This window comes from Panicum virgatum, chromosome 2N (genome assembly GCF_016808335.1).
Source record: "Panicum virgatum strain AP13 chromosome 2N, P.virgatum_v5, whole genome shotgun sequence".
NCBI lineage: Eukaryota > Viridiplantae > Streptophyta > Magnoliopsida > Poales > Poaceae > Panicum > Panicum virgatum.
Window position 1 is genome coordinate 2,211,645 of NC_053146.1, and position 12,275 is coordinate 2,223,919.

Sequence of the window (12,275 nt, forward strand, 5' to 3'; positions counted from 1 at the left end):
AATCTGTATAACTATGTAGTGTGAACTGTGGACTATGGACTTGAACTTGTGATGAACATTTGAACATTTAGAGCTGGCTGTACTCTTTTCCTTTGTAGGGTTTTGTCCTCACGAGGTGTGCGGTTTTACCTACAAAGGTTTTTAACGAGGCAGCACCCAAAACAGCTCAATTTAATAAATTTGTTATCATGAAATGTGCTTCTGTTTTGTGATCTATTTGTGAATTTGAATCTTAGATTTGAAATCTCGAAATCATTCTGAGTTGAGGGAGTGACGGTCTGGTGTAGATGCCTAGCCGGGCTCGGGCTGGCACGGCCCACGAAGCCCGTCTGGCATATCGGGCCGCCCCGGCACGCCAAAGAGGCCCCCGTGCCGTGCTCGTGCACAGCGCTCGACACGTGGGCCGGCCCGGCCCGGCACGATTAGTTATCCGGGCTAATCGTGCTGGGCCTAATCGTGCCGGGCCGGGTCGGGCCCGTGCCGGGTCGGGCCGGGCTCGGCCCGTTGGACAACTATATACTCGACGACCTTCCTCGAGACAAGTTAATGCTTCAACAATTCTTCAGAAAATGGAATGATCTGGAGTTCATATTAGTCCCATGAATCTAAGTCAAGCATTAACCAAACAGTAACTAAAATATTCCTAGCATCTCGAACAGAAATACAGTTTGTCGTCGACATGATCAGGGGGAACCGTTGAACCTGATCACTTGTACCGATTGTACTTATACTACTACCAACTGATAAGAAACCAGAGATACTAAACTGAAGCACAATTTCCTGGCAACATGAGTAGGATGAATTGAACAAGAACAACACCAATGGATCATAATGACTTGAAACTGCTCCACAGAAAAATAAAACAACTTGACAGTAGTAGTCCAGAAGAAGCCAACAGCAGCAGACTCAAGATGATGGATTTGTCCATTTTGCGATGTATCACTGTTGAGTGGAGCGCCACGTTAGAGATCAGTGAGTCCAAGCCAGCGACAACAATCTTCCACGATCTGAAAAGATGCCATGCACAAAACTCATAACCAACTGCCCAAATCTGAATTTACAATTTGATGAGCCACATTTAGAAATAGTTCCAAAGGCAGTAATATTAGATCAACTACAAACAAACATTATGTAACGCAAGGCAACTACACAATATTAGATCAACAAGTTTGCTCAAATATGTAGCAATCCCCAATTGCTACATATCGCCCCGTTGCTGAAGCCTGGTGCCAAGAATTGTGTGCCATGTAGTACAGCTGCCAGCTTAAAACTGTAATCCCTTGCTAGTTTTCCTTGCTGAACTTGTAAGATGTAAGCTTTGGCTTGAAAACAGCCCTATCAATATAATCAGGTAGGGGATTCTCTTCCCTCCCGTTGACCCTCAAAAAAAAGTAGCAATCTCCATTTTTGCATAGCAGCCATTTCATGCTTCATCATCAACAACAACATCAACTATTCAACCAATCAACTTGATCCTGCTTCCCTTGGACTAATAGCACAAGGTTTTAAGGCATCAAATGATGGTATAGATGGAAAGTGAACGTTAAATTGTGGCGCAGATGAAACTATTCTGAAGAATAACCATGCTTGAGGCACAGCAGAGTCTGAATGTATAACTGCTCAAGTTGGAGTGTTTTTGGAAGAGGTAGTGGGAATGGGAGTGTGGTAGTTTTGCACTTTGGATGGTGGGTACAGATACAAGCGCAGGTGTGAGCTGTGGATTTAAACTCTATCAAGAGGTGTTTTTTTATGACTACAATGCACAATCTTAACATCATTTTCCAAAGTTTTTAGTAAACTTTCGAAGTTTCACACCAGCTAGAAGAGGTTTTCCAATCAATTTACAAATGATAAGCATTTTAAGGTGGAACTAAATTGCAAGTCTGACAGTGCTGCTTGGCAGGCCTTTTGAAGACAACAATAACAATGGAAGTCATATTAAAATTTCAGGAAACAGAAATGACATAGATTGAATATAATTTTAGTTCCAATTAGCTGAATTGAGTATTAACCAAGCAGTAACTTAGATATTTCGGATATGCTAAACTGAAACACAACTTTTAGACAGTATGATTAAGATGAGTTCAACAACAAAATCCCAAATGATCATAGTGTCTTGCTCAATAACAATGTGCAATGATCCACAAAGATACCGTGCACAGACCTCTTGAATAATTGTCAAACTCAACGTTCCACACTGATGAACTATGTGCTAGAACAGACTGAATTTGAAATGTGAACATCAACTATGCAGGAAAATAACTGAACGTAGTTTAAAGAAAACTAGAAATATACGCGCGGCTTTGCCGCGCCGCGCGCTCCGTTGGAGCGAACCCATGGATATCAGCTTTGTAAATTAAGAGATAGATGAAATGGTAGCAAGTTCAGACTGATTAGGATATATATCAATATGTGACAGTCATAGCTAATTTATTTGCCATCTCAACTGTGTTCAGGTTTGAAAAGGAATCACCGTTTGACCATCGAGTGCTTCTTTCTGAATAAGTTACCTGCATATCATCATTCAGATTAATGTTGTATCATAGAAGAATAGTGCATAGATTTGTTAAAAAATAGAACAAAAAACAGATGTTGTACCGTAGATGGTAATGTTTCAATACAAGTAAATAGCACTACTCATGCTTTGTTGGGAGAACTTGATGGAATTACTCATGCTTGTGCTTAGCACCTATGGTGAAAGATAAAGAAATTGCAAGGGCAAAGTTCACTGGTTGTAAATTTGTCATCAGAGAATGGAAATCTGGCCACAAAGGATGCTCCCTTTAACTGGGTCATCATTAGAAATCCAATTGAAGGCTAGATTTCAAACTGAATTTGTTTCCCAACTGAATCGTCGCTCTGACCACATACTTGCACTTCATGATGCTAGCTGGACCTCCCTTGAATCCATACATAGTACTGCCTTTAGCACACTCCTGCAGGTAATCTGATCCAACCCAACCAAGCTAAGTCAACCACAAGTACGCTTCAAAAATCCATCAAAATGCGGTACATGACTACATCCCCACTTTACTAATTCAATTTAATGCACAGATTTATCAAACATGTAAGTTCAAGTTACATGTTGCTGCAAGCCATACAAGGAGTCTAGCTAGCCGCCCGGGCGACGGCGAAGGCATAGATGTGAGCATGTTGCTGCAAGACCGGCTCTTGAACATTTCATCGAATACCTATAGGGCGCCTCAGCTTGTAGCAAGTATTGTCTCAACGGTTGACTCGATGCGAACGGCAGCACCACCTCTGCACTTTGCGCTTTCCTCGTCGCCATGGTCCTGCACCCCGACGCCTGGCTACTCAACCACCTCGTCGAGCACTCAAGCCCTCCACACCTCGCCGAGCACTTTGTGCCCACCTGTAGATGCCGGGTCACAACTCGAGCTGTAGCGGGTGGACCGGGTCGTGCGGAGTGCAGCGCGGAAGATGTTGTTGCCCCCGCCGGCGCCGACGAACTCTAGGAGAGCCACGCGGCTGGCGCCACCACCGTAGTCCGATAGGACGGCACCAGCAGGCCGCAAGGCGTGGCGGAGGGCGAAGGATGGAGGGTGGCGCTGTGGAGGAAGAAGGCGCGGATGGCTATTGCAGGTGGAAGGCAGAACCATGGCAGTGGCCAGCGGCGAGAGGAGGCGGCGACCTCGGTGCTTGCGGGGGAGAAGAGACGGGCCGCGAAGCATCAGGAGAGTTCGGATCCGCAATGAAGCGGGTGAGAATCCGAATAGGCTCGAATTGGACGGTCCAGATTACAAGCTAGGCGGATCTGACGGTTAACGGATAACGGGTAACGGGTGACATGGTTCAATTGCCTGCCCGAGTTTCCGTCCAGGATTCGTCTTTTAAAGATAACTCAACATTCCAATGCTCGGTCAGGCTCCTTGACAAGTCAAATCTCATAACCAAAATATGTTCTGTTTTCTTTAGCAAATATTGTTTACATTATGATTTAGTGTTCACAACCAACAACCAACTAATTAAGCAAAACATGTGGAAGCTGCAAGGAAAATGAAGGATAACAGATGCCAAGCAAGGGTCGCCTAGTACAATATTATACCTGGAGTGTAGAAGCTCATGTAAGGTAGGACGCTAAAGTAGACTTCAAGCTTGTCAACCTTCCTCACCCGACCGGACTTGAGCTCTATAGTGAACAGGCCAACACCTGTGCTTATGAAGATGACACCCACACCCTCTGCGAAGCCAACCACAATTGCCAAATCATTAGAACCGGGTATAATTGTCTCCAGCTCGATAACCTTGCATTGTACCCATTCTGCAGCTCCTTCTGAATTGACCTTCCTTGACCACAGATAGAGGCTGGAGCCCTCAATGCAGGAAAACCCTAGCGAACCATCCTCCATCGCCATGAGGGCAATGTAGTATGTGTTCTGTGTCGGTGGTTTAATCATGGATAAGCAATTCTGGTCCCACTCGTACTTGATGATTGTGTTATCCACCCGAATCGTGAAGTAGATTGCATCTCCGACAAGGGTGCCTCGCCTAGGCTGGAGGTAGGAAGTGTAGTAGCGGGGCCTCACTACTGCATTTCCATCTCGCATATGCTGGACATAGGCTTCACTCTAAGGGATACTGGCACGCTCCAAGCACCCGTCTCGGATGAGTACACGCTCGCCAATATGTTACTCCCTCCATTCCAAATTATAAGTCATTCCAAAAAATTTGGAGAGTCAAACTATCTCAAAGTTTGACTAAAATTATAGAGAAAAACACAAAGATTTATGACATCAAATAGGTATATTATGTAAATATAGATAACAAAAAATCTAATAATACTTAAATGGTATCATAAATATTATTATCTTGTTATATAAATTTGGTCAAACTTGAAAAACTTTGACTCTCCAAGATTCTTGAAATGACTTATAATTTGGAACGGACGGAGTATCCTTGTAGTCGTGGGTGGCTACGAAGACGACGCGGAAGGGGCCGCCGTGGCAGTCGAGGTGGTCGCAGCCGTCGGCGGCACAGAACACCGCGGCGGAGTAGATGAGCCAGTCGATGTCCGGCTCAGGCACGGCGTGCCGGTCGCCCGTGACGGGTCCCAGACGAGGAGGCCCATGGTCGGGTCCTCCTCTAGCATGTGGACGAGGACGTGGCCGTGGCGGCAGTCGAGGGGGCGCGTGCGGCGGCCGTCGGAGCTCGGGTGGGGGAAGTCGGGCAGGGGCAGCGATGTGGTGGAGGCGAAGCATGGGGCGGGGTCTCCTTCGAGGACTTGGCACTTGTGGAGGAGGCCGAGGAGGGGAGGGGCCCCGTGGAAGGCGCGGTACCGGCGGCGGAAGGCTGCGGCGCAGAGGAGGCGGAGCCACGGCTTGGAGACGAGGGCGGCGCGGAAGAGGTGCTCGGGCTCGTCGGGCGGGAGGCGGAGGAGGATCTCGCCGACGAGATCATCCATCAGCTCCGGCGGCGGCGTCATGGGGCGGTCGTGGTTGCCGGATGCGGCGGGTTGGATGGGGAAAGGGAATGACGCGTGTCAGCGCCGACCTCTGCTGGAGTGCTAAACTGCTGCTCGGTGGGCCCCACATCCACCTGTGTCAGCGTCACACCTCACGCCGGCTGGCTTAACAAAATTTGCTTGAAATATGATTAGTGGCTGCAAAATTTTGTGGCGAACAAATAAAGATCTTGTTTAGTTTTCAAAAAAAATTCTACGGTAATTTTTTTTAAAAAATTCTGCGATACCTATTACATCGAATTTTCGGACACTTGCATAGAGCATTAAATGCAGTTGAAACAAAACTAATTACAAAATTTTAATGGTAAAGGACGAGATGAATTTTTTGAGCTTAATTAGTCCATAATTATATATTAATTGTTAAATAAAAATGAAAATGCTAAAGTACCAAAATCTAAAAAAAATTATGAACTAAGCAAGGCCAAAACTTTGGGTGGTGGCACTGCTTAATTACGGTAAAACTTATGAGAATTATGTGATATAAACAGAGTAGCTTCTGAGACCATTCTCATAAACTCACTTTATGCTATATCAAAATCCATTAGTCATTTATTAGCAAATCTAGAGTTAAACTAGCACCCCTATTTTAGCACAACTAAAATCCTTTGAAGCAACTTCAGCAATAGCCCCAATCAAACCCTCCAAATACTAAATGGGTGTTGCCTCTATTTTTCAAAAGCTTCCAAATTTTCTTCAATTCTAGTAATAGTCATCAATTCTATTAAGTTTATAGGAGAGGGCTCCCTCAAGACCTATAGGAATAGAGGGTGGAAGAGAGGATTTAGTGGTCTCCCAAAATAGATGACCTAGTAGAGGGTCTGCCGGAAAATATTTTTTGTTTAACCCTCTATGCTTGAGATAGGGGTTGTTTAGAGGGTCCGGTGGAGTTGCTTCTAGCCACAGGTGTGGCTATAGCTAAAACAAATTATCTGCCGAGGCAAAAAAAAAAATCCTTACTCAAGTCCTCTGAACGCATAGACAATGAAGCAGTGATTAATTTTTGCTAGCTAATCATTGGAGTACCTAGGTTCAATGTTAAACTATTACCAAGTTAGTTATTGGAGTACAAGGTTACATGTAGTTGGGTTAGAGCATCTCCAGCAGATTTGCTATAATAGATATATATCCCTAAAAACTGCTAGGATATCTAAAATCTACCAAAAAACCGCTCCAACAGATTTGGTATATGGATACCTATCCCTTAATTTTTTACTAAATTATCCAAATTTCTCTCTCCTTGACCCAAATATACCAAACCAAACTCTAGATTGCTAAAACTGGAGGCGTGTGGCGGGAGAGGCCAACCGCTCCCGGCTGGAGCTTTCACGCCGCCTCCGCGGGGCCGCCGGCGCGGCGCAGGCCGCCGCCCGCCACGCCCGCGAGGTCACCGCTCCCGCGAGCCCGCCGGACGCCGCTCCCAGATCGAGGCGCCTCGTGGCGGAGGAGCGGCGCGGCGGAGGAGCGCGCGTGGCGTGGCGGAGGAGCGGCGACGAGTGGAGGTGTCGGAGAGGAGGTGGCGCGCCCGGTGTTGTCCTCCGCCCGCCGCCTCCCCGCGAGATGCCGGCGTGGCGCCGCGGCCCTGCGCCACCGCTACCGCGGATCCGCTCCCGGGCGCCTCCCTTCTCATCGTCCTCGCCGGGAGGGGAGGAGGAGGCGGCACGGGACGCCGGAGAGGAGGAGGGGGAGGGGGAGAAAGAGGCGGCAGGCATGTGAAGGGAGGAAGAAGAGAGGATTTTTTATGTATAGGGGACATTTTGCAAAAAAGACCCTCAGTGAAATATATAATTTTTTATAATTTTTTTGTGTCTCGGACATTTTACGAAAATCCTCTACAGCATAAGAGTATTTTGTGAAAGCTTTATAGGTATCCAGTTATACCGAATCTGCTGAGAGGGGTACAAAATCATAACTTAAATCTTCTCTCTCTTATATTGAAAGACAAATTTAGGTATCCAGTTTTACCAAATCTGCTGGAGATGCTCTTAGACTTTACCGCCGTGCTTGTATAATCGGAACACCACCTAGAATCAAATTAAACATGGCACGAACTGTGACAACCGTGCACTACTGGCATTGGAGAGAAAACGATTGATCGATCTAGGAGTAAAAAGGTAAGTGCAGAACTTATCATCAACCGAAAATAAAAATTCTAGAATTATTTTGAGTTCTTCAAAAAAATAAATAAAAATATTCGGAGGATCTACAAGATTTTTGTGCAAAGCTATATATTTCCCCTTTTTTCTTTCTGAATTTCTCCTGCTAGAAATTTCACGCTTGCTAGCTAGCTACTGCTTCCCGCCGGTGGACGCCGAGCTCTCTGTCGCCGGCGCAGGCCCTTCTTGCGCCTCTGGCGTCTGCACCCCCGGCCCGATGTCAATGCCAAAGAGAAGTACTCTGCCCGGCGCAGGCGGCCTAGGTGCCGGCTCGGGGGTTCTCTCCGCCCCAGGCCGCGCCGCCTCCGCGCCCGGCGGCGAACCGTCCGCTTCGACCGCCGACATCGCCAGCTTGAGGTCCGCGGGCGGTGGCAGGGGCTGGGAGACGACGGCGCGCGGCTTCTTCTTGGGCACGATCGGCGGGCCGGCCCAGTGCTTCCTCTTGTGGCCGCCGAGCTGCACCCCCGTGCGGAACTCCGCACCGCACTGGTCGCACACGTGCGGCCTCTCCGGCCGGGGGTCGCCGCGGCCCGCCGGGGCGGCACCGCCGTCCCCGGCGGCGAGCTCCCTGTTCTTGTGGCCGACCATGTGGCCGCCGAGCCCCTGGTGGCTCTCGAACCACATGCCGCACTTCTTGCACGTGTACCCGTTCGGGTCCTGCCGTCCTGCTCCCGCCGCCGGCGCCGGCGGCGCGACGGGCGGCGCCTGCTGGTGGCCGGCGGCTTCGGTGGGCGGACTGGCCTCCATGGCGTCGCCGTGCACCGGCTGCGCGCTGGTGCTCTGGCCGGAAAGACTGACTCTTGCGGACGCCATTGGCACGGGCGACAGATTAGTGGGTGCCAACGGCACCGGCTGCAGGAAAACCTTGGGCTCCGCAGGCCCCACGGCGCCCATGGGTTTGTCCGGCTCCAGCTCGGCACTCGGAGTCGGAGAGGCAGCCGCTGCCCTCGAGCAGCCGCGCTTTCCGGCGCCGCCACAGCCCCGCGCAACGGGGGACGGGCACGGGCTGGCGTCGCCGTTGTCTGGCGGGACGACGACGGAGCCGGTTTCGCACTCGTCGCTGGTGGTCTCGTCGGTCTCGATCGGGGAGTGGCGGTTGTAGTACTCGGTGTCCGTCTCCGAGTGGCACCCGGCGTCGACCTCGCCTTCCTCCAGCTCGTCGTCGTCGGCGTGGCACCGGCGGGCGCGCCGCCACCTGTCTTCGGCGGAGCCTGACGCCATCACGGGCAAGGCCCAGCCGCTGAAGCAGCTCGGGGTGTCTGCCGGCTGATCTCTGGTGCGCACGGCTTGAGACGACGAGACGAGATCGTTCGTTCCACCTCGCTGAGCGGAGGTCAGGTCCGCCCCTTTTATTGCCGGCAGTCACCTGCGCTTCTCGGACGGTCGGCGGCAAGGACTCGGGAGTCCGAGACCGAGACGACGACGACCACCTGGGACTCCCAGACTCTTCCCAGTCCTACTCGCAGAGTCGCAGTCCTGCGCATGGACAGCATCCACAACCTGGCACTCCGAGTCCGATCCGGAAACAAGAAGACGTGAACTCCACGGTGGACGCAATTAGTTCACGAGCTAAGCCTCCCAAGTTCAAAAATCCATGACGACCAAATGCTCAACCACAAAGAATTCAAGCCAACATGAACCTAAGATGTCAGGATTGAACTACAGAATATACACGATGCGTCCGACTTGTGATTTTCCTCATCGCCGAAAATCGGAACCGTCAGCGTTAGGTCCAAGACTTTAGATCATAAAATCCACATGTATGGCCGCGACCGCCGGTTGGCCTGGCAGAGGCGAGATGGCGAGAGTGGCGGCTGTGGTGATAGCTCTGGCGGCGAGCAGTCAGCGCGCCATAGGCCGTGTGGTGGCGGCCCCGGTGTAGGGTGGATCAGGCAGCGAGCGCAGGCGGTGGAAGTGGTCGGCTGCGACGCCCGGTGACGGCACCGGCGGCCATGGTGTGGCGGTGAGCGGGCAGCGGAAGCGGGCGGCGCGCCGTCGGCCGTGGGGTGGCGGCGGCGCCGTAGAGAAGAGAAGAGTCGCCCCATATACTCAGCTGTTCAAAAGAGAAAAAAATGAAGCAATTAAAAAAATAAAGGCAATTAAAACACGGTTTCACAGGAAGAATCATCGGCTCTTACCTCAGCACAGTACATGGAGCAGAATTTTGTAGACTACCTATGCCAAATCAGAACACATAGATAGATTTAGGGTTTTTTGGATTTGTGCCATTATAATTTTTCAACTTTCGAAATATGCCATTACAATTCACCTATTTTGAAACTTGCCATTACAATTTTTCAATTCTTTGAACCGGGCCATTTTATACGTCTTTGATACCTTTGGACCCGCTGGCAGACCTGCGTATTTTCGTATGGCCCAAAATGCTCCTGCTGCTTCTCTTCCTTCAACTCACTGACGTGTGTGTAACACCTCCGGTGTTTAGCACTATTTTAAACACGCAATTAATATTTAAGGACCAAATTAATTAAATCAGGCTTTTCATATACGTATATCTATATGTGCATATGTGCAAGTGTACGCGTGCAGTGACATATATATTGCTTTAATTTTCAAATCAATCCACTCGTGCCTATGAAATGGAGTAGGGACCTTTCCCTTATCTTAATTAACAAATGACTAGTTGGAATCTAGGGGAGAAAATAAAATTTTGCACATGAACGGGGTTGGTGGAGAGGTACACGACGCTGACGTTGTCGCAGTAGACAAGCGTGCTCTTGGCGAGCGGGCTATGGAGCTCCGCCAAGAGCTGTCGAAGCTAGGACGCCTCCGCCACGCCGTTAGCGACAGCACGGTACTCCGTCTCGGCACTGGAGCGGGAGACAACTGGCTGCCGCTTGGACGACCAGGAGACAAGGTTGCCGCCCAGAAAGACGGCATAGCCGGAAGTGGAGCGGCGAGTGTCCGGACAACCAGCCCAGTCAGCGTCGGTGTAGACAACCAGCTCAGCAGAGGGAGAGCGGTGAAGAATCAGGTCGAAGTCAACAATGCCACGGACGTAACGGAGTAGACGCTTAAGCGCAGCAAGATGTGACTCCCGGAGATCATGCATATGAAGACAGACCTGCTGAATTGTATATGTGAGGTCCGGCCTAGTGAAGGTGAGGTACTGCAAAGCACCAACAAGACTTCGGTAGGCAGTAGGGTCAGCCACGAAATCATCCAGATCAGCAGACAGCTTCGCCTGAGTGTCGACAGGAGTGGAGCATGGCTTGCAATCAGTCATCCCAGCTCGCTCCAGAATATCAAGTGCATACTGCCGCTGGTGAAGAAAAAAGCCAGACGGGTGAGGCTCAATAGTAACACCCAAGAAGTGATGGAGCTGACCAAGATTCTTCATAGCAAACTCCTGCTGCAGAGAGGAGATGATGCGCTGAAGCAATTGCTGACTGGAGGTAGTGAGCACAATGTCATCAACATAGAGCAGCAGGTAGGCAGTCTCATCCCCACAATGGTAGATGAACATAGAAGTGTTAGACTTGGCCTCGGTGAATCCCAAAGTCAGCAAGAACATGGCAAACCGAGAATACTAAGCCCGAGGAGCCTGCTTCATATCATAGAGAGACTTGTTGAGCCGGAAGACTATATCCGGACGACTGGAGTCCACAAATCCCGCTGGCTGACTCTCAATAGACTGTCTCTGACAGAGTGCCATGGAGAAAGGCATTCTTCACATCTAACTGGTGCAAAGGCCATGAGCGAGAGAGAGAGAGAGAGAGAGCGAGAGGACCGTGCGCACTGTAGCAAGCTTCACCACTGGACTGAATGTCTCATCATAGTCCACACCAGGCCGCTGGGTGAAACTCCGGAGAACTCAGCGAGCCTTATAGCGATCCAGTGTGCCATCAGTCCGACGCTTATGCATCCAGATCCACTTGCCAGTGACCACATTGCAACCAGACGGACGCGGCACGAGGTCCCACGTCTGGTTCGCAAGAAGAGTCGCGTACTCCTCTTCCATCGCGCGACGCCGGTGAGGATCCGCCAGGGCGTCACGGACAGAGGAGGATACCGGAGAGATCCGCGGCTCTCCCTCGGTGGCGGAGAGAGTCGCGGGCTCAGAAGCCATCCGTCGAGTCACCATGGGATGAATATGACCAGGATCCCGATGGATGACGGGTGGGTGGTACACCACCGTCTCGTCACGGAACGAGACGGTGGAGGTGGCGGTGGCGACGCTGAAGCCTCCGGAGCCGGAGTTGGCACCGGTGCCGGCACCGAACGATGCCGGTACACCTGCACTGGCTGGGCGTAGCGCGCAGGTGCAGGAAGGGGCACCGGGGTAGCGCGTGGCGCTGCAGGAGGCACCGGGGCCGCACGTGACGCGACAGAAGGTACCGGGGCCACGCGAGGCGCAGCAGAGATCTCCGGGAGCGGTGCCGGTGTACCAGGAAGACCTGCAGGAAGAAGACAGACAGACAAAGGTGGTTGAACCACCGAATCAGGCGAAAACAGGGACTCCAGCTTGGGGTCATGAGAAGGTGTAGCGGAGGTAGAGTAGGGGAAATCCGACTCGTTAAACACAACGTGTCGGGAGATGAGGACCCGACGATAGGTGAGGTCAAAGCATCGGTACCCCTTGTGGTCAGGGGAGCAACCAAAAAACACACAACGAGTCGAGC

The 12,275-nt window shown here is 50.7% G+C and overlaps 1 pseudogene; it reads right to left on the minus strand.

The window, feature by feature from the left end:
* Positions 1-679: 679 nt before the first annotated feature.
* Positions 680-5,443, minus strand: LOC120659099 (annotated as a pseudogene).
* Between the last annotated feature and the right edge of the window lie 6,832 nt (positions 5,444-12,275).